Source organism: Dama dama, chromosome 26 (assembly GCF_033118175.1).
Source record: "Dama dama isolate Ldn47 chromosome 26, ASM3311817v1, whole genome shotgun sequence".
NCBI lineage: Eukaryota > Metazoa > Chordata > Mammalia > Artiodactyla > Cervidae > Dama > Dama dama.
The window spans coordinates 12226920-12249472 of NC_083706.1; positions in this window are offsets into that span (position 1 = coordinate 12226920).

Consider the following 22553-nt stretch of genomic DNA (forward strand, 5'->3'; position numbering starts at 1 on the left):
TCATATTTGTGAAACATTTTGAAGCTCTTCATATTTTTCACACCTTTTCAGGCTCTTCATGTTTTTGAACACAGCTTCATGCTCCACCTATTAATCAGACCGTTTCATGCTCCTCATATTTTTGACACCTTTTGCAGCTCTTTATATTTTTCACACTATTTCAGGCTCTTCATGATTTTCAACACCGTTTCATGTTATTCCTATTTTTCCGAACGTTTAATGCTAATCTCATTTTTGACACCTTTTGAAGCTTTTCATATTTTTCACAACTTTTCAGGCTCTTCATGTTTTTGAACACCGCTTCATGCTCCTCCTATTTTTCAGAGCGTTTCATGCTCCTCATATTTTTGACACTTTTTGAGCTCTTCATATTTTTCACACCTTTTCAGGCTCTTCATGTTTTTGATCACCGTTTCATGCTCCTTCTATTTTTCAGATCGTTTCATGCTCATCATATTTTTGACACTTTTTGAGCTCTTCATATTTTTCACACCTTTTCAGGCTCTTCATGTTTTTGAACACCGCTTCATGATCCTCCTATTTTTCAGACCGTTTCATGCTCCTCATATTTTTGACACATTTAGAAGCTCTTCCTTTTTTTCACACCTTTTCAGGCTCTTCATGTTTTTCGACACAGCTTCATGATCCTCCTATTTTTCAGACCATTTCATTCTCCTCATATTTTTGACACCTTTTGAAGCTCTTCATATATTTCACACTTTTTCAGTCTCTTCTTTTTTTTTCAACAGGACTTCATGCTCCTCCTATTTTTCAGACCGTTTCATGCTCTTCATATTTTTGAAACATTTTGAAGCTCTTCATATTTTTCACTCCTTTTCAGGCTCTTCATGTTTTTGAACACCGCTTCATGCTCCTCCTATTTTTCAGAACGTTTCATGCTCCTCATATTTTTCACACTTTTTGAAGCTCTTCATATTTTGCACACCTTTTCTAGCCCTTCATGTTTTTCAACACAGCTTTATGCTCCTCCTATTTTTCAGACCGTTTCATGCTCCTAATATTTTGACACCTTTTGAAGCTCTTCATATATTTCACACCTTTTCAGGCTCTTCATGTTTTTGAACACCGCTTCATGCTCCTCTTATTTTTCAGACCGTTTTTTGCTCCTCATATTTTTAACACTTTTTTAAGCTTTTCATATTTTTCACACCTTTTCAGGCTCTTCAAGATTTTCAACACCACTTCATGCTCCTTCTTTTTTGCAGACCTTTTCATGCTCCTCATATATTTGACACCTTTTGATCCTCTTCATATTTTTCACACCTTTTCAGGCTCTTCATTTTTCAACACCGATTCATGCTCCTCCTATTTTTCAGACCGTTTCATGCTCATGTCATTTTTGACACCTTTTGAAGCTTTTCATATTTTTCACAACTTTTCAGGCTCTTCATGTCTTTCAACACCGTTTCAGGCTCCTCCTATTTTTCAGACCGTTTCATGCTCATCTCAATTTTGACACCTTTTGAAGCTCTTCATAATTTTCACACATTTTCAGGCTCTTCATGTTTTTGAACACTGCTTCATGCTCCTCGTATTGTTCAGATCGTTTCATGCTCCTCATATTTTTGACACTTCTTGAGCTCTTCATATTTTTCACACCTTTTCAGGCTCTTCATGTTTTTGAACACCGCTTCATGATCCTCCTGATTTTCAGACCGTTTCATGCTCTTCATATTTTTGAAACATTTTGAAGCTCTTCATATTTTTCACACCTTTTCAGGCTCTTCATGTTTTTCACCACCACTTCATTCTCCTCCTATTTTTCAGACCGTTTCATGCTCATCTCACTTTTGTCACCTTTGAAGCTCTTTATATTTTTCACACCTTTTGAAGCTCTTCATATTTTTCACACGTTTTCAGGCTCTTCATATTTTTCAACACCGTTTCATGCTGCTTCTATTTTTCAGACCGTTTCATGCTCCTCATATTTTTCACACCTTTTGAAGCTCTTCATATTTTTCACACCTTTTCAGGCTCTTCATGTTTTTGAACACAGCTTCATGCTCCACCTATTTATCAGACCGTTTCATGCTCCTCATATTTTTGACACCTTTTGCAGCTCTTTATATTTTTCACATTATTTCAGGCTCTTCATGATATTCAACACCGTTTCATGTTATTCCTATTTTTCAGCCCGTTTAATGCACATCTCATTTTTGACACCTTTTGAAGCTTTTCATATTTTTCACAACTTTTCAGGCTCTTCATGTTTTTGAACACCGCTTCATGCTCCTCCTATTTTTCAGAGAGTTTCATGCTCCTCATGTATTTCACACCTTTTGAAGCTCTTCATATTTTCCACACCTTTTCAGGCTCTTCATGTGTTTGATCACCGTTTCATGCTTCTTCTATTTTTCAGATCGTTTCATGCTCCTCATATTTTTGACACTTTTTGAGCTCTTCATATTTTTCACACCTTTTCAGGCTCTTCATGATTTTGAACACAGCTTCATGCTACTCCTATTTTTCAGATCGTTTATGCTCCTCATATTTTTGACACCTTTAGAAGCTCTTCATATTTTTCAAACCTTTTCAGGCTCTTCATGTTTTTGATCACCGTTTCATGCTCCTCCTATTTTTCAGACCGTTTCATGCTCCTCATATTTTTGACACCTTTTGCAGCTCTTCATATTTTTCACACCTTTTCAGGCTCTTCATGTTTTTGAACACCGCTTCAGGATCCTCCTGTTTTTCAGACCGTTTCATGCTCTTCATATTTGTGAAACATTTTGAAGCTCTTCATATTTTTCACACCTTTTCAGGCTCTTCATGTTTTTGAACACAGCTTCATGCTCCACCTATTTATCAGACCGTTTCATGCTCCTCATATTTTAGACACCATTTGCAGCTCTTTATATTTTTCACACTATTTCAGGCTCTTCATGATTTTCAACACCGTTTCATGTTATTCCTATTTTTCCGACCGTTTAATGCTAATCTCATTTTTGACACCTTTTGAAGCTTTTCATATTTTTCACAACTTTTCAGGCTCTTCATGTTTTGGAACACCGCTTCATGCTCCTCCTATTTTTCAGAGCGTTTCATGCTCCTCATATTTTTGACACTTTTTGAGCTCTTCATATTTTTCACAACTTTTCAGGCTCTTCATGTTTTTGATCACCGTTTCATGCTCCTTCTATTTTTCAGATCGTTTCATGCTCATCATATTTTTGACACTTTTTGAGCTCTTCATATTTTTCACACCTTTTCAGGCTCTTCATGTTTTTGAACACCGCTTCATGCTCCTCCTATTTTTCAGAACGTTTCATGCTCCTCATATTTTTCACACTTTTTGAAGCTCTTCTTATTTTGCACACCTTTTCAGGCCCTTCATGTTTTTCAACACAGCTTCATGCTCCTCCTATTTTTCAGACCGTTTCATGCTCCTAATATTTTGACACCTTTTGAAGCTCTTCATATATTTCAAACCTTTTCAGGCTCTTCATGTTTTTGAACACCGCTTCATGCTCCTCCTATTTTTCAGAGAGTTTCATGCTCCTCATGTATTTCACACCTTTTGAAGCTCTTCATATTTTTCACACCTTTTCAGGCTCTTCATGTTTTTGATCACCGTTTCAAGCTCCTCCTATTTTTCAGACCGTTTCATGCTCCTCATATTTATGACACCTTTTGAAACTCTTCCTATTTTTCACACCTTTTCATGCTCTTCATGTTTCTGAAAACCGCTTCATGATCCTCCTATTTTTCAGACCGTTTCATTCTCCTCATATATTTCACACCTTTTGAAGCTCTTCATATTTTTCACACCTTTTCATGCTCTTCATGTTTCTGAAAACCGCTTCATGATCCTCCTATTTTTCAGACCGTTTCATTCTCCTCATATATTTCACACCTTTTGAAGCTCTTCATATTTTATCCACCTTTTCAGGCTCTTCATGTTTTTGAACACTGCTTCATGATCCTCGTATTTTTCAGACCGTTTCATGCTCCTCATATTTTTGACACTTTTTGAGCTCTTCATATTTTTCACACCTTTTCAGGCTCTTCATGTTTTTCACCACCACTTCATTCTCCTCCTATTTTTCAGACCGTTTCATGCTCATCTCATTTTTGTCACCTTTGAAGCTCTTTATATTTTTCACACCTTTTGAAGCTCTTCATATTTTTCACACCTTTTCAGGCTCTTCATGTTTTTGATCACCGTTTCATGCTCCTTCTATTTTTCAGATCGTTTCATGCTCATCATATTTTTGACACTTTTTGAGCTCTTCATATTTTTCACACCTTTTCAGGCTCTTCATGTTTTTGAACACCGCTTCATGATCCTCCTATTTTTCAGACCGTTTCATGCTCCTCATATTTTTGACACATTTAGAAGCTCTTCATTTTTTTCACACCTTTTCAGGCTCTTCATGTTTTTCGACACAGCTTCATGATCCTCCTATTTTTCAGACCATTTCATTCTCCTCATATTTTTGACCCCTTTTGAAGCTCTTCATATATTTCACACTTTTTCAGTCTCTTCTTTTTTTTTCAACAGGACTTCATGCTCCTCCTATTTTTCAGACCGTTTCATGCTCTTCATATTTTTGAAACATTTTGAAGCTCTTCATATTTTTCACTCCTTTTCAGGCTCTTCATGTTTTTGAACACCGCTTCATGCTCCTCCTATTTTTCAGAACGTTTCATGCTCCTCATATTTTTCACACTTTTTGAAGCTCTTCATATTTTGCACACCTTTTCTAGCCCTTCATGTTTTTCAACACAGCTTTATGCTCCTCCTATTTTTCAGACCGTTTCATGCTCCTAATATTTTGACACCTTTTGAAGCTCTTCATATATTTCACACCTTTTCAGGCTCTTCATGTTTTTGAACACCGCTTCATGCTCCTCTTATTTTTCAGACCGTTTTTTGCTCCTCATATTTTTAACACTTTTTTAAGCTTTTCATATTTTTCACACCTTTTCAGGCTCTTCAAGATTTTCAACACCACTTCATGCTCCTTCTTTTTTGCAGACCTTTTCATGCTCCTCATATATTTGACACCTTTTGATCCTCTTCATATTTTTCACACCTTTTCAGGCTCTTCATTTTTCAACACCGATTCATGCTCCTCCTATTTTTCAGACCGTTTCATGCTCATGTCATTTTTGACACCTTTTGAAGCTTTTCATATTTTTCACAACTTTTCAGGCTCTTCATGTTTTTCAACACAGTTTCATGCTCCTCCTATTTTTCAAACCGTTTCATGTTCCTCATAATTTTGACAGCTTTTGAAGATCTTCATAATTTTCACACATTTTCAGGCTCTTCATGTGTTTGAACACCGCTTCATGTTCCTCCTATTTTTCAGACCGTTTCATGCTCCTCATATTTTTGACACCTTTTGAAGCTCTCATATTTTTCATACCTTTTGAAGCTCTTCATGTTTTTGAACACTGCTTCATGCTCCTCGTATTTTTCAGATCGTTTCATGCTCCTCATATTTTTGACACTTTTTGAGCTCTTCATATTTTTCAAACCTTTTCAGGCTCTTCATGTTTTCGAACTCTGCTTCATGCTCCTCCTATTTTTCAGACCGTTTCATTCTCCTCATATTTTTGACACCTTTTGAAGCTCTTCATATTTTTCAAACCTTTTCAGGCTCTTCATGTTTTTCGACACAGCTTCATGCTCCTCCTATTTTTCAGACCGTTTCATTCTCCTCATATTTTTGACACCTTTTGAAGCTCTTCATATTTTCCACACCTTTTCAGGCTCTTCATGTTTTTGATCACCGTTTCATGCTCCTTCTATTTTTCAGATCGTTTCATGCTCATCATATTTTTGACACTTTTTGAGCTCTTCATATTTTTCACACCTTTTCAGGCTCTTCATGTTTTTGAACACCGCTTCATGATCCTCCTGATTTTCAGACCGTTTCATGCTCTTCATATTTTTGAAACATTTTGAAGCTCTTCATATTTTTCACACCTTTTCAGGCTCTTCATGTTTTTCTCCACCACTTCATGCTCCTCCTATTTTTCAGACCGTTTCATGCTCATCTCATTTTTGTCACCTTTGAAGCTCTTCATATTTTTCACACCTTTTAAAGCTCTTCATATTTTTCACAAGTTTTCAGGCTCTTCATGTTTTTCAAAACCGTTTCATGCTGCTTCTATTTTTCAGACCGTTTCATGCTCCTCATATTTTTCACACCTTTTGAAGCTCTTAATATTTTTCACACCCTTTTAAGATCTTCATGTTTTTGAACACAGCTTCATGCTCCTCCTATTTTTCAGACCGTTTCATGCTCCTCATATTTTTGACAACTTTTGAAGCTCTTCATATTTTTCACACCTTTTCAGGCTCTTCATATTTTTGAACACAGCTTCATGCTCCTCCTATTTTTCAGACCGTTTCATCTCCTCATATTTTTGACACTTTTTGAAGCTTTTCATATTTTTCACATCTTTTCAGGCTCTTCATGTTTTTCAACACCATTTCATGATCCTCCAATTTTTCAGACCGTTTCATGCTCATCTCATTTTTGACACCTTTTGAAGCTTTTCATATTTCTCACACATTTTCAGGTTCTTCATATTTTTCCACACCACTTCATGCTTCTCCTATTTTTCAGCCCGTTTCATGCTCCTCATGTATTTCACAGCTTTTGAAGCTCTTCATATTTTTCACACCTTTTCAGGCTCTTCATGTTTTTGGTCACCGCTTCATGCTCTTCCTATTTTTCAGACCGTTTCATGCTCCTCATATTTTTGACACCTTTTGAAGCTCTTCATATTTTTCACACCTTTTCAGGCTCTTCATGTTTTTGGTCACCGCTTCATGCTCTTCCTATTTTTCAGACCGTTTCATGCTCCTCATATTTTTGAAACATTTTGAAGCTCTTCATATTTTTCACACCTTTTCAGGCTCTTCATGTTTTTCACCACCACTTCACGCTCCTCCTATATTTCAGACCGTATCATGCTCATCTCATTTTTGTCACCTTTGAAGCTCTTCATATTTTTCACACCTTTTCAGGCTCTTCATGATTTTGGACACCGTTTCATGCTCCTCCTATTTTTCAGACCGTTTCATGCTCCTCATATTTATGACACCTTTTGAAGCTCTTCATATTTTTCACACCTTTTCATGCTCTTCATGTTTCTGAAAACCGCTTCATGATCCTCCTATTTTTCAGAACGTTTCATGCTCCTCATATATTTCACACCTTTTGAAGCTCTTCATATTTTTCACTTCATTGAAGCTCTTCATATTTTTCACTCCTTTTCAGGCTCTTCATGATTTTCAACACCGCTTCATGCTCCTCGTATTTTTCGGACCGTTTTATGCTCATCTCATTTTTGACACCTTTTGAAGCTCTTCATATTTTTCACACCTTTTGAAGCTCTTCATATTTTTCATATGTTTGAAGCTCTTCATATTTTCACACGTTTTCAGACTCTTCATGTTTTTCAACACCGCTTCATGCCCCTGCTATTTTTCAGACAGTTTCATGCTCCTCATATTTTTGACAGGTTTTGAGGCTTTTCATATTTTTCACACCTTTTCAGGCTCTTCATGTTTTTGAACACCGTTTCATAATCCGCCTATTTTTAAGACCGTTTCATGCTCCTCATATTTTTGACACCTTTAGAACCTCTTCATATTTTACACAGCTTTTCAGGCTCTTCATGTTTTTCAACACCGCTTCATGCTCCTCCTCTTTTTCAGAACGTTTCATGCTCCTCATATATTTGACACCTTTTGAAGCTCTTGATATTTCTCACACCTTTTCAGGTTCTTCATGTTTTTCAACACCGCTTCATGCTCCTCCTATTTTTCAGACCGTTTCATGCTCATCTCATTTTTGACACCTTTTGAAGCTCCTCATATTTTTCACATCTTTTGAAGCTCTTCATATTTTTCACACCTTTTCAGGCTCTTCATGTTTTTGAACACCGCTTCATGATCCTCCTGTTTTTCAGACCGTATCATGCTCATCTCATTTTTGTCACCTTTGAAGCTCTTTATATTTTTCACACCTTTTGAAGCTCTTCATATTTTTCACACCTTTTCAGGCTCTTCATGTTTTTGATCACCGTTTCATGCTCCTCCTATTTTTCAGACCGTTTCATGCTCCTCATAATTTTGACACCTTATGAAGCTCTTCATATTTTTCACACCTTTTCTGGCTCTTCATGTTTTTGAACACCGCTTCATGATCCTCCTGATTTTCAGACCGTTTCATGCTCTTCATATTTTTGAAACATTTTGAAGCTCTTCATATTTTTCACACCTTTTCAGGCTCTTCAGGTTTTTCACCACCACTTCATTCTCCTCCTATTTTTCAGACCGTTTCATGCTCATCTCATTTTTGTCACCTTTGAAGCTCTTTGTATTTTTCACACCTTTTGAAGCTCTTCATATTTTTCACACGTTTTCAGGCTCTTCATAGTTTTCAACACCGTTTCATGCTGCTTCTATTTTTCAGATCGTTTATGCTCCTCATATTTTTGACACCTTTAGAAGCTCTTCATATTTTTCAAACCTTTTCAGGTTCTTCATGTTTTTGATCACCGTTTCATGCTCCTCCTATTTTTCAGACCGTTTCGTGCTCCTCATATTTTTGACACATTTTGAAGCTGTTCATATTTTTCACACCTTTTCTGGCTCTTCATGTTTTTGAACACCGCTTCATGATCCTCCTATTTTTCAGACCGTTTCATGCTCCTCATATTTTTGACACTTTTTGAGCTCTTCATATTTTTCACACCTTTTCAGGCTCTTCATGTTTTTGAACACCGCTTCATGCTACTCCTATTTTTCAGATCGTTTATGCTCCTCATATTTTTGACACCTTTAGAAGCTCTTCATATTTTTCAAACCTTTTCAGGTTCTTCATGTTTTTGATCACCGTTTCATGCTCCTCCTATTTTTCAGACCGTTTCATGCTCCTCATAATTTTGACACCTTATGTTCATGTTTTTGAACACCGCTTCATGATCCTCCTATTTTTCAGACCGTTTCATACTTCTCATATTTTTGACACATTTAGAAGCTCTTCATTTTTTTCACACCTTTTCAGGCTCTTCATGTTTTTTGACACAGCTTCATGATCCTCCTATTTTTCAGACCGTTTCATGTTCATCTCATTTTTTACACCTTTTGAAGCTTTTCATATTTTTCACACATTTTCAGGCTCTTCATATTTTTCCACACCACTTCATGCTTCTCCTATTTTTCAGCCCGTTTCATGCTCCTCATGTATTTCACACCTTTTGAAGCTCTCCATATTTTTCACAGCTTTTCAGGCTCTTCATGTTTTTCCACAGCACTTCATGCTTCTCTTATTTTTCAGCCGGTTTCATGCTCCTCATGTATTTCACACCTTTTGAAGCTCTTCATATTTTTCACACCTTTTCAGGCTCTTCATGTTTTTGATCACCGTTTCATGCTCCTCCTATTTTTCAGACCGTTTCATGCTCCTCATATTTTTGACACCTTTTGAAGCTCTTCATATTTTTCACACCTTTTCAGGCTCTTCATGTTCTTGAACACCGCTTCATGATCCTCCTGATTTTCAGACCGTTTCATGCTTTTCATATTTTTGAAACATTTTGAAGCTCTTCATATTTTTCACACCTTTTCAGGCTCTTCATGTTTTTCACCACCACTTCATTCTCCTCCTATTTTTCAGACCGTTTCATGCTCATCTCATTTTTGTCACCTTTGAAGCTCTTTATATTTTTCACACCTTTTGAAGCTCTTCATATTTTTCACACCTTTTCAGGCTCTTCATATTTTTCAACACCTTTTCATGCTGCTTCTATTTTTCAGACCGTTTCATGCTCCTCATATTTTTCACACCTTTTGAAGCTCTTCATATTTTTCACACCTTTTCAGGCTCTTCATGTTTTTGAACACAGCTTCATGCTCCACCTATTTATCAGACCGTTTCATGCTCCTCATATTTTTGACACCTTTTGCAGCTCTTTATATTTTTCACATTATTTCAGGCTCTTCATGATTTTCAACACCGTTTCATGTTATTCCTATTCTTCAGACCGTTTAATGCTCATTATCATTTTTGACACCTTTTGAAGCTCTTCATATTTTTCAAACCTTTTCAGGTTCTTCATGTTTTTGATCACCGTTTCAAGCTCCTCCTATTTTTCAGAGAGTTTCATGCTCCTCATGTATTTCACACCTTTTGAAGCTCTTCATATTTTCCACACCTTTTCAGGCTCTTCATGTGTTTGATCACCTTTTCATGCTTCTTCTATTTTTCAGATCGTTTCATGCTCCTCATATTTTTGACACTTTTTGAGCTCTTCATATTTTTCACACCTTTTCAGGCTCTTCATGTTTTTGAACACCGCTTCATGCTACTCCTTTTTTTCAGATCGTTTATGCTCCTCATATTTTTGACACCTTTAGAAGCTCTTCATATTTTTCAAACCTTTTCAGGCTCTTCATGTTTTTGATCACCGTTTCATGCTCCTCCTATTTTTCAGACCGTTTCATGCTCCTCATATTTTTGACACCTTTTGAAGCTCTTCATATTTTTCACACCTTTTCAGGCTCTTCATGTTTTTGAACACCGCTTCATAATCCTCCTGTTTTTCAGACCGTTTCATGCTCTTCATATTTGTGAAACATTTTGAAGCTCTTCATATTTTTCACACCTTTTCAGGCTCTTCATGTTTTTGAACACAGCTTCATGCTCCACCTATTAATCAGACCGTTTCATGCTCCTCATATTTTTGACACCTTTTGCAGCTCTTTATATTTTTCACACTATTTCAGGCTCTTCATGATTTTCAACACCGTTTCATGTTATTCCTATTTTTCCGAACGTTTAATGCTAATCTCATTTTTGACACCTTTTGAAGCTTTTCATATTTTTCACAACTTTTCAGGCTCTTCATGTTTTTGAACACCGCTTCATGCTCCTCCTATTTTTCAGAGCGTTTCATGCTCCTCATATTTTTGACACTTTTTGAGCTCTTCATATTTTTCACACCTTTTCAGGCTCTTCATGTTTTTGATCACCGTTTCATGCTCCTTCTATTTTTCAGATCGTTTCATGCTCATCATATTTTTGACACTTTTTGAGCTCTTCATATTTTTCACACCTTTTCAGGCTCTTCATGTTTTTGAACACCGCTTCATGATCCTCCTATTTTTCAGACCGTTTCATGCTCCTCATATTTTTGACACATTTAGAAGCTCTTCATTTTTTTCACACCTTTTCAGGCTCTTCATGTTTTTCGACACAGCTTCATGATCCTCCTATTTTTCAGACCATTTCATTCTCCTCATATTTTTGACACCTTTTGAAGCTCTTCATATATTTCACACTTTTTCAGTCTCTTCTTTTTTTTTCAACAGGACTTCATGCTCCTCCTATTTTTCAGACCGTTTCATGCTCCTAATATTTTGACACCTTTTGAAGCTCTTCATATATTTCACACCTTTTCAGGCTCTTCATGTTTTTGAACACCGCTTCATGCTCCTCTTATTTTTCAGACCGTTTTTTGCTCCTCATATTTTTAACACTTTTTTAAGCTTTTCATATTTTTCACACCTTTTCAGGCTCTTCATGTTTTTGAACACCGCTTCATGCTCCTCCTATTTTTCAGAACGTTTCATGCTCCTCATATTTTTCACACTTTTTGAAGCTCTTCATATTTTGCACACCTTTTCTAGCCCTTCATGTTTTTCAACACAGCTTTATGCTCCTCCTATTTTTCAGACCGTTTCATGCTCCTAATATTTTGACACCTTTTGAAGCTCTTCATATTTTTCACACCTTTTCAGACTCTTCATGTTTTTCAACACCGCTTCATGCTCCTCTTATTTTTCAGACCGTTTTTTGCTCCTCATATTTTTAACACTTTTTTAAGCTTTTCATATTTTTCACACCTTTTCAGGCTCTTCAAGATTTTCAACACCACTTCATGCTCCTTCTTTTTTGCAGACCTTTTCATGCTCCTCATATATTTGACACCTTTTGATCCTCTTCATATTTTTCACACCTTTTCAGGCTCTTCATTTTTCAACACCGATTCATGCTCCTCCTATTTTTCAGACCGTTTCATGCTCATGTCATTTTTGACACCTTTTGAAGCTTTTCATATTTTTCACAACTTTTCAGGCTCTTCATGTCTTTCAACACCGTTTCAGGCTCCTCCTATTTTTCAGACCGTTTCATGCTCATCTCAATTTTGACACCTTTTGAAGCTCTTCATAATTTTCACACATTTTCAGGCTCTTCATGTTTTTGAACACTGCTTCATGCTCCTCGTATTGTTCAGATCGTTTCATGCTCCTCATATTTTTGACACTTCTTGAGCTCTTCATATTTTTCACACCTTTTCAGGCTCTTCATGTTTTTGAACACCGCTTCATGATCCTCCTGATTTTCAGACCGTTTCATGCTCTTCATATTTTTGAAACATTTTGAAGCTCTTCATATTTTTCACACCTTTTCAGGCTCTTCATGTTTTTCACCACCACTTCATTCTCCTCCTATTTTTCAGACCGTTTCATGCTCATCTCACTTTTGTCACCTTTGAAGCTCTTTATATTTTTCACACCTTTTGAAGCTCTTCATATTTTTCACACGTTTTCAGGCTCTTCATATTTTTCAACACCGTTTCATGCTGCTTCTATTTTTCAGACCGTTTCATGCTCCTCATATTTTTCACACCTTTTGAAGCTCTTCATATTTTTCACACCTTTTCAGGCTCTTCATGTTTTTGAACACAGCTTCATGCTCCACCTATTTATCAGACCGTTTCATGCTCCTCATATTTTTGACACATTTTGCAGCTCTTTATATTTTTCACATTATTTCAGGCTCTTCATGATATTCAACACCGTTTCATGTTATTCCTATTTTTCAGCCCGTTTAATGCACATCTCATTTTTGACACCTTTTGAAGCTTTTCATATTTTTCACAACTTTTCAGGCTCTTCATGTTTTTGAACACCGCTTCATGCTCCTCCTATTTTTCAGAGAGTTTCATGCTCCTCATGTATTTCACACCTTTTGAAGCTCTTCATATTTTCCACACCTTTTCAGGCTCTTCATGTGTTTGATCACCGTTTCATGCTTCTTCTATTTTTCAGATCGTTTCATGCTCCTCATATTTTTGACACTTTTTGAGCTCTTCATATTTTTCACACCTTTTCAGGCTCTTCATGATTTTGAACACAGCTTCATGCTACTCCTATTTTTCAGATCGTTTATGCTCCTCATATTTTTGACACCTTTAGAAGCTCTTCATATTTTTCAAACCTTTTCAGGCTCTTCATGTTTTTGATCACCGTTTCATGCTCCTCCTATTTTTCAGACCGTTTCATGCTCCTCATATTTTTGACACCTTTTGCAGCTCTTCATATTTTTCACACCTTTTCAGGCTCTTCATGTTTTTGAACACCGCTTCAGGATCCTCCTGTTTTTCAGACCGTTTCATGCTCTTCATATTTGTGAAACATTTTGAAGCTCTTCATATTTTTCACACCTTTTCAGGCTCTTCATGTTTTTGAACACAGCTTCATGCTCCACCTATTTATCAGACCGTTTCATGCTCCTCATATTTTAGACACCATTTGCAGCTCTTTATATTTTTCACACTATTTCAGGCTCTTCATGATTTTCAACACCGTTTCATGTTATTCCTATTTTTCCGACCGTTTAATGCTAATCTCATTTTTGACACCTTTTGAAGCTTTTCATATTTTTCACAACTTTTCAGGCTCTTCATGTTTTGGAACACCGCTTCATGCTCCTCCTATTTTTCAGAGCGTTTCATGCTCCTCATATTTTTGACACTTTTTGAGCTCTTCATATTTTTCACAACTTTTCAGGCTCTTCATGTTTTTGATCACCGTTTCATGCTCCTTCTATTTTTCAGATCGTTTCATGCTCATCATATTTTTGACACTTTTTGAGCTCTTCATATTTTTCACACCTTTTCAGGCTCTTCATGTTTTTGAACACCGCTTCATGCTCCTCCTATTTTTCAGAACGTTTCATGCTCCTCATATTTTTCACACTTTTTGAAGCTCTTCTTATTTTGCACACCTTTTCAGGCCCTTCATGTTTTTCAACACAGCTTCATGCTCCTCCTATTTTTCAGACCGTTTCATGCTCCTAATATTTTGACACCTTTTGAAGCTCTTCATATATTTCAAACCTTTTCAGGCTCTTCATGTTTTTGAACACCGCTTCATGCTCCTCCTATTTTTCAGAGAGTTTCATGCTCCTCATGTATTTCACACCTTTTGAAGCTCTTCATATTTTTCACACCTTTTCAGGCTCTTCATGTTTTTGATCACCGTTTCAAGCTCCTCCTATTTTTCAGACCGTTTCATGCTCCTCATATTTATGACACCTTTTGAAACTCTTCCTATTTTTCACACCTTTTCATGCTCTTCATGTTTCTGAAAACCGCTTCATGATCCTCCTATTTTTCAGACCGTTTCATTCTCCTCATATATTTCACACCTTTTGAACCTCTTCATATTTTTCACACCTTTTCATGCTCTTCATGTTTCTGAAAACCGCTTCATGATCCTCCTATTTTTCAGACCGTTTCATTCTCCTCATATATTTCACACCTTTTGAAGCTCTTCATATTTTTCCCACCTTTTCAGGCTCTTCATGTTTTTGAACACTGCTTCATGATCCTCGTATTTTTCAGACCGTTTCATGCTCCTCATATTTTTGACACTTTTTGAGCTGTTCATATTTTTCACACCTTTTCAGGCTCTTCATGTTTTTCACCACCACTTCATTCTCCTCCTATTTTTCAGACCGTTTCATGCTCATCTCATTTTTGTCACCTTTGAAGCTCTTTATATTTTTCACACCTTTTGAAGCTCTTCATATTTTTCACACGTTTTCAGGCTCTTCATATTTTTCAACACCGTTTCATGCTGCTTCTATTTTTCAGACCGTTTCATGCTCCTCATATTTTTCACACCTTTTGAAGCTCTTCATATTTTTCCCACCTTTTCAGGCTCTTCATGTTTTTGAACACCGCTTCATGCTACTCCTTTTTTTCAGATCGTTTATGCTCCTCATATTTTTGACACCTTTTGAAGCTCTTCATATTTTTCACACCTTTTCAGGCTCTTCATGTTTTTGAACACCGCTTCATGCTACTCCTTTTTTTCAGATCGTTTATGCTCCTCATATTTTTGACACCTTTAGAAGCTCTTCATATTTTTCAAACCTTTTCAGGCTCTTTATGTTTTTGAACACGGCTTCATGATCCTCCTGTTTTTCAGACCGTTTCATGCTCTTCATATTTGTGAAACATTTTGAAGCTCTTCATATTTTTCACAACTTTTCAGGCTCTTCATGTTTTTGAACACAGCTTCATGCTCCACCTATTTATCAGACTGTTTCATGCTCCTCATATTTTTGACACCTTTTGAAGCTCTTTATATTTTTCACACTATTTCAGGCTCTTCATGATTTTCAACACCGTTTCATGTTATTCCTATTTTTCCGACCATTTAATGCTAATCTCATTTTTGACACCTTTTGAAGCTTTTCATATTTTTCACAACTTTTAAGGCTCTTCATGTTTTTGAACATCGCTTCATGCTCCTCCTATTTTTCAGAGCGTTTCATGCTCCTCATATTTTTGACACTTTTTGAGCTCTTCATATTTTTCACACCTTTTCAGGCTCTTCATGTTTTTAATCACCGTTTCATGCTCCTTCTATTTTTCAGATCGTTTCATGCTCATCATATTTTTGACTCTTTTTGAGCTCTTCATATTTTTCACACCTTTTCAGGCTCTTCATGTTTTTGAACACCGCTTCATGATCCTCCTATTTTTCAGACCGTTTCATGCTCCTCATATTTTTGACACATTTAGAAGCTCTTGATTTTTTTCACACCTTTTCAGGCTCTTCATGTTTTTCGACACAGCTTCATGATTCTCCTATTTTTCAGACCGTTTCATTCTCCTCATATTTTTGACACCTTTTGAAGCTCTTCATATATTTCACACCTTTTCAGTCTCTTCTTTTTTTTTCAACACGACTTCATGCTCCTCCTATTTTTCAGACCGTTTCATGCTCTTCATATTTTTGAAACATTTTGATGCTATTCATATTTTTCACACCTTTTCAGGCTCTTCATGTTTTTGAACACCGCTTCATGCTCCTCCTATTTTTCAGAACGTTTCATGCTCCTCATATTTTTCACATTTTTGAAGCTCTTCATATTTTGCACACCTTTTCAGGCCTTTCATGTTTTTCAACACAGCTTCATGCTCCTCCTATTTTTCAGACCGTTTCATGCTCATCTCATTTTTTTCACCTTTGAAGCTCTTTATATTTTTCTCACCTTTTGAAGCTCTTCATATTTTTCACATGTTTTCAGGCTCTTCATATTTTTCAACACCGTTTCATGCTGCTTCTATTTTTCAGACCGTTTCATGCTCCTCATATTTTTCACACCTTTTGAAGCTCTTCATATTTTTCACACCTTTTCAGGCTCTTCATGTTTTTGAACACCGCTTCATGCTCCTCTTATTTTTCAGACCGTTTTTTGCTCCTCATATTTTTGACACCTTTTGAAGCTTTTCATATTTTTCACAACTTTTCAGACTCTTCATGTCTTTCAACACCGTTTCAGGCTCCTCCTATTTTTCAGACCGTTTCATGCTCCTCATATTTTTGACACCTTTTGAAGCTCTTCATATTTTTCACACCTTTTCAGGCTCTTCATATTTATGAACACCGCTTCATGATCCTCCTGTTTTTCAGACCGTTTCATGCTCTTCATATTTTTGAAACATTTTGAAGCTCTTCATATTTTTCACACCTTTTCAGGCTCTTCATGTTTTTCACACGTTTTCAGACTCTTCATGTTTTTCAACAACGCTTCATGCTCCTGCTATTTTTCAGACCGTTTCATGCTCCTCATATTTTAGACACCTTTAAAAACTCTTCATATTTTTCACACCTTTTTAGGCTCTTCATGTTTTTCACACGTTTTCAGACTCTTCATGTTTTTCAACACCGCTTCATGCTCCTGCTATTTGTCAGACCGTTTCATGCTCTTCATATTTTTGACACGTTTTGAAGCTCTTCATATTTTTCACACCTTTTCAGGCTCTTCATGTTTTTCAACACCGTTTCATGCTGCTTCTATTATTTCAGACAGTTTCATGCTCCTCATATTTTTGACATCTTTTGAAGCTCTTCATATTTTTCACATCATTGAAGCTCTTCATATTTTTCACGCCTTTTCAGGCTCTTCATGATTTTCAACACCGCTTCATGATCCTCGTATTTTTCGGACCGTTTCATGCTCATCTCATTTTTGACACCTTTTGAAGCTCTTCATATTTTTCACACCTTTTGAAGCTCTTCATATTTTTCATATGTTTGAAGCTCTTCATAATTTCACACGTTTTCAGACTCTTCATGTTTTTCAACAACGCTTCATGCCCCTGCGATTTTTCATACCGTTTCATGCTCCTCATATTTTTGACAGGTTTTGAGGCTTTTCATATTTTTCACACCTTTTCAGGCTCTTCATGTTTTTGAACACCGTTTCATAATCCGCCTATTTTTAAGACCGTTTCATGCTCCTCATATTTTTGACACCTTTAGAACCTCTTCATATTTTACACAGCTTTTCAGGCTCTTCATGTTTTTCAACACCGCTTCATGCTCCTCCTCTTTTTCAGAACGTTTCATGCTCCTCATATACTTGACACCTTTTGAAGCTCTTGATATTTCTCACACCTTTTCAGGTTCTTTATGTTTTTCAACCCGCTTCATGCTCCTCCTATTTTTCAGACCGTTTCATGCTCATCTCATTTTTGACACCTTTTGAAGCTCTTCATATTTTTCACATCTTTTGAAGCTCTTTATATTTTTCACACATTTTCAGGCTCTTCATGTTTTTGAACACCGCTTCATGCTCCTGCTATTTTTCAGACCGTTTCATGCTCCTCATATTTTTGACACCTTTTGAAGCTCTTCATATTTGTCACACCTTTTCAGGCTCTTCATGATTTTCAACACCGTTTCATGTTATTCCTATTTTTCCGACCATTTAATGCTAATCTCATTTTTGACACCTTTTGAAGCTTTTCATATTTTTCACAACTTTTCAGGCTCTTCATGTTTTTGAACATCGCTTCATGCTCCTCCTATTTTTCAGAGCGTTTCATGCTCCTCATATTTTTGACACTTTTTGAGCTCTTCATATTTTTCACACCTTTTCAGGCTCTTCATGTTTTTAATCACCGTTTCATGCTCCTTCTATTTTTCAGATCGTTTCATGCTCATCATATTTTTGACTCTTTTTGAGCTCTTCATATTTTTCACACCTTTTCAGGCTCTTCATGTTTTTGAACACCGCTTCATGATCCTCCTATTTTTCAGACCGTTTCATGCTCCTCATATTTTTGAAACATTTAGAAGCTCTTGATTTTTTTCACACCTTTTCAGGCTCTTCATGTTTTTCGACACAGCTTCATGATTCTCCTATTTTTCAGACCGTTTCATTCTCCTCATATTTTTGACACCTTTTGAAGCTCTTCATATATTTCACACCTTTTCAGTCTCTTCTTTTTTTTTCAGCACGACTTCATGCTCCTCCTATTTTTCAGACCGTTTCATGCTCTTCATATTTTTGAAACATTTTGATGCTATTCATATTTTTCACACCTTTTCAGGCTCTTCATGTTTTTGAACACCGCTTCATGCTCCTCCTATTTTTCAGAACGTTTCATGCTCCTCATATTTTTCACATTTTTGAAGCTCTTCATATTTTGCACACCTTTTCAGGCCTTTCATGTTTTTCAACACAGCTTCATGCTCCTCCTATTTTTCAGACCGTTTCATGCTCATCTCATTTTTTTCACCTTTGAAGCTCTTTATATTTTTCTCACCTTTTGAAGCTCTTCATATTTTTCACATGTTTTCAGGCTCTTCATATTTTTCAACACCGTTTCATGCTGCTTCTATTTTTCAGACCGTTTCATGCTCCTCATATTTTTCACACCTTTTGAAGCTCTTCATATTTTTCACACCTTTTCAGGCTCTTCATGTTTTTGAACACCGCTTCATGCTCCTCTTATTTTTCAGACCGTTTTTTGCTCCTCATATTTTTGACACCTTTTGAAGCTTTTCATATTTTTCACAACTTTTCAGACTCTTCATGTCTTTCAACACCGTTTCAGGCTCCTCCTATTTTTCAGACCGTTTCATGCTCCTCATATTTTTGACACCTTTTGAAGCTCTTCATATTTTTCACACCTTTTCAGGCTCTTCATATTTATGAACACCGCTTCATGATCCTCCTGTTTTTCAGACCGTTTCATGCTCTTCATATTTTTGAAACATTTTGAAGCTCTTCATATTTTTCACACCTTTTCAGGCTCTTCATGTTTTTCACACGTTTTCAGACTCTTCATGTTTTTCAACAACGCTTCATGCTCCTGCTATTTTTCAGACCGTTTCATGCTCCTCATATTTTAGACACCTTTAAAAACTCTTCATATTTTTCACACCTTTTTAGGCTCTTCATGTTTTTCACACGTTTTCAGACTCTTCATGTTTTTCAACACCGCTTCATGCTCCTGCTATTTGTCAGACCGTTTCATGCTCTTCATATTTTTGACACGTTTTGAAGCTCTTCATATTTTTCACACCTTTTCAGGCTCTTCATGTTTTTCAACACCGTTTCATGCTGCTTCTATTATTTCAGACAGTTTCATGCTCCTCATATTTTTGACATCTTTTGAAGCTCTTCATATTTTTCACATCATTGAAGCTCTTCATATTTTTCACGCCTTTTCAGGCTCTTCATGATTTTCAACACCGCTTCATGATCCTCGTATTTTTCGGACCGTTTCATGCTCATCTCATTTTTGACACCTTTTGAAGCTCTTCATATTTTTCACACCTTTTGAAGCTCTTCATATTTTTCATATGTTTGAAGCTCTTCATAATTTCACACGTTTTCAGACTCTTCATGTTTTTCAACAACGCTTCATGCCCCTGCGATTTTTCATACCGTTTCATGCTCCTCATATTTTTGACAGGTTTTGAGGCTTTTCATATTTTTCACACCTTTTCAGGCTCTTCATGTTTTTGAACATCGCTTCATGCTCCTCCTATTTTTCAGAGCGTTTCATGCTCCTCATATTTTTGACACTTTTTGAGCTCTTCATATTTTTCACACCTTTTCAGGCTCTTCATGTTTTTAATCACCGTTTCATGCTCCTTCTATTTTTCAGATCGTTTCATGCTCATCATATTTTTGACTCTTTTTGAGCTCTTCATATTTTTCACACCTTTTCAGGCTCTTCATGTTTTTGAACACCGCTTCATGATCCTCCTATTTTTCAGACCGTTTCATGCTCCTCATATTTTTGAAACATTTAGAAGCTCTTGATTTTTTTCACACCTTTTCAGGCTCTTCATGTTTTTCGACACAGCTTCATGATTCTCCTATTTTTCAGACCGTTTCATTCTCCTCATATTTTTGACACCTTTTGAAGCTCTTCATATATTTCACACCTTTTCAGTCTCTTCTTTTTTTTTCAACACGACTTCATGCTCCTCCTATTTTTCAGACCGTTTCATGCTCTTCATATTTTTGAAACATTTTGATGCTATTCATATTTTTCACACCTTTTCAGGCTCTTCATGTTTTTGAACACCGCTTCATGCTCCTCCTATTTTTCAGAACGTTTCATGCTCCTCATATTTTTCACATTTTTGAAGCTCTTCATATTTTGCACACCTTTTCAGGCCTTTCATGTTTTTCAACACAGCTTCATGCTCCTCCTATTTTTCAGACCGTTTCATGCTCATCTCATTTTTTTCACCTTTGAAGCTCTTTATATTTTTCTCACCTTTTGAAGCTCTTCATATTTTTCACATGTTTTCAGGCTCTTCATATTTTTCAACACCGTTTCATGCTGCTTCTATTTTTCAGACCGTTTCATGCTCCTCATATTTTTCACACCTTTTGAAGCTCTTCATATTTTTCACACCTTTTCAGGCTCTTCATGTTTTTGAACACCGCTTCATGCTCCTCTTATTTTTCAGACCGTTTTTTGCTCCTCATATTTTTGACACCTTTTGAAGCTTTTCATATTTTTCACAACTTTTCAGACTCTTCATGTCTTTCAACACCGTTTCAGGCTCCTCCTATTTTTCAGACCGTTTCATGCTCCTCATATTTTTGACACCTTTTGAAGCTCTTCATATTTTTCACACCTTTTCAGGCTCTTCATATTTATGAACACCGCTTCATGATCCTCCTGTTTTTCAGACCGTTTCATGCTCTTCATATTTTTGAAACATTTTGAAGCTCTTCATATTTTTCACACCTTTTCAGGCTCTTCATGTTTTTCACACGTTTTCAGACTCTTCATGTTTTTCAACAACGCTTCATGCTCCTGCTATTTTTCAGACCGTTTCATGCTCCTCATATTTTAGACACCTTTAAAAACTCTTCATATTTTTCACACCTTTTTAGGCTCTTCATGTTTTTCACACGTTTTCAGACTCTTCATGTTTTTCAACACCGCTTCATGCTCCTGCTATTTGTCAGACCGTTTCATGCTCTTCATATTTTTGACACGTTTTGAAGCTCTTCATATTTTTCACACCTTTTCAGGCTCTTCATGTTTTTCAACACCGTTTCATGCTGCTTCTATTATTTCAGACAGTTTCATGCTCCTCATATTTTTGACATCTTTTGAAGCTCTTCATATTTTTCACATCATTGAAGCTCTTCATATTTTTCACGCCTTTTCAGGCTCTTCATGATTTTCAACACCGCTTCATGATCCTCGTATTTTTCGGACCGTTTCATGCTCATCTCATTTTTGACACCTTTTGAAGCTCTTCATATTTTTCACACCTTTTGAAGCTCTTCATATTTTTCATATGTTTGAAGCTCTTCATAATTTCACACGTTTTCAGACTCTTCATGTTTTTCAACAACGCTTCATGCCCCTGCGATTTTTCATACCGTTTCATGCTCCTCATATTTTTGACAGGTTTTGAGGCTTTTCATATTTTTCACACCTTTTCAGGCTCTTCATGTTTTTGAACACCGTTTCATAATCCGCCTATTTTTAAGACCGTTTCATGCTCCTCATATTTTTGACACCTTTAGAACCTCTTCATATTTTACACAGCTTTTCAGGCTCTTCATGTTTTTCAACACCGCTTCATGCTCCTCCTCTTTTTCAGAACGTTTCATGCTCCTCATATACTTGACACCTTTTGAAGCTCTTGATATTTCTCACACCTTTTCAGGTTCTTTATGTTTTTCAACCCGCTTCATGCTCCTCCTATTTTTCAGACCGTTTCATGCTCATCTCATTTTTGACACCTTTTGAAGCTCTTCATATTTTTCACATCTTTTGAAGCTCTTTATATTTTTCACACATTTTCAGGCTCTTCATGTTTTTGAACACCGCTTCATGCTCCTGCTATTTTTCAGACCGTTTCATGCTCCTCATATTTTTGACACCTTTTGAAGCTCTTCATATTTGTCACACCTTTTCAGGCTCTTCAT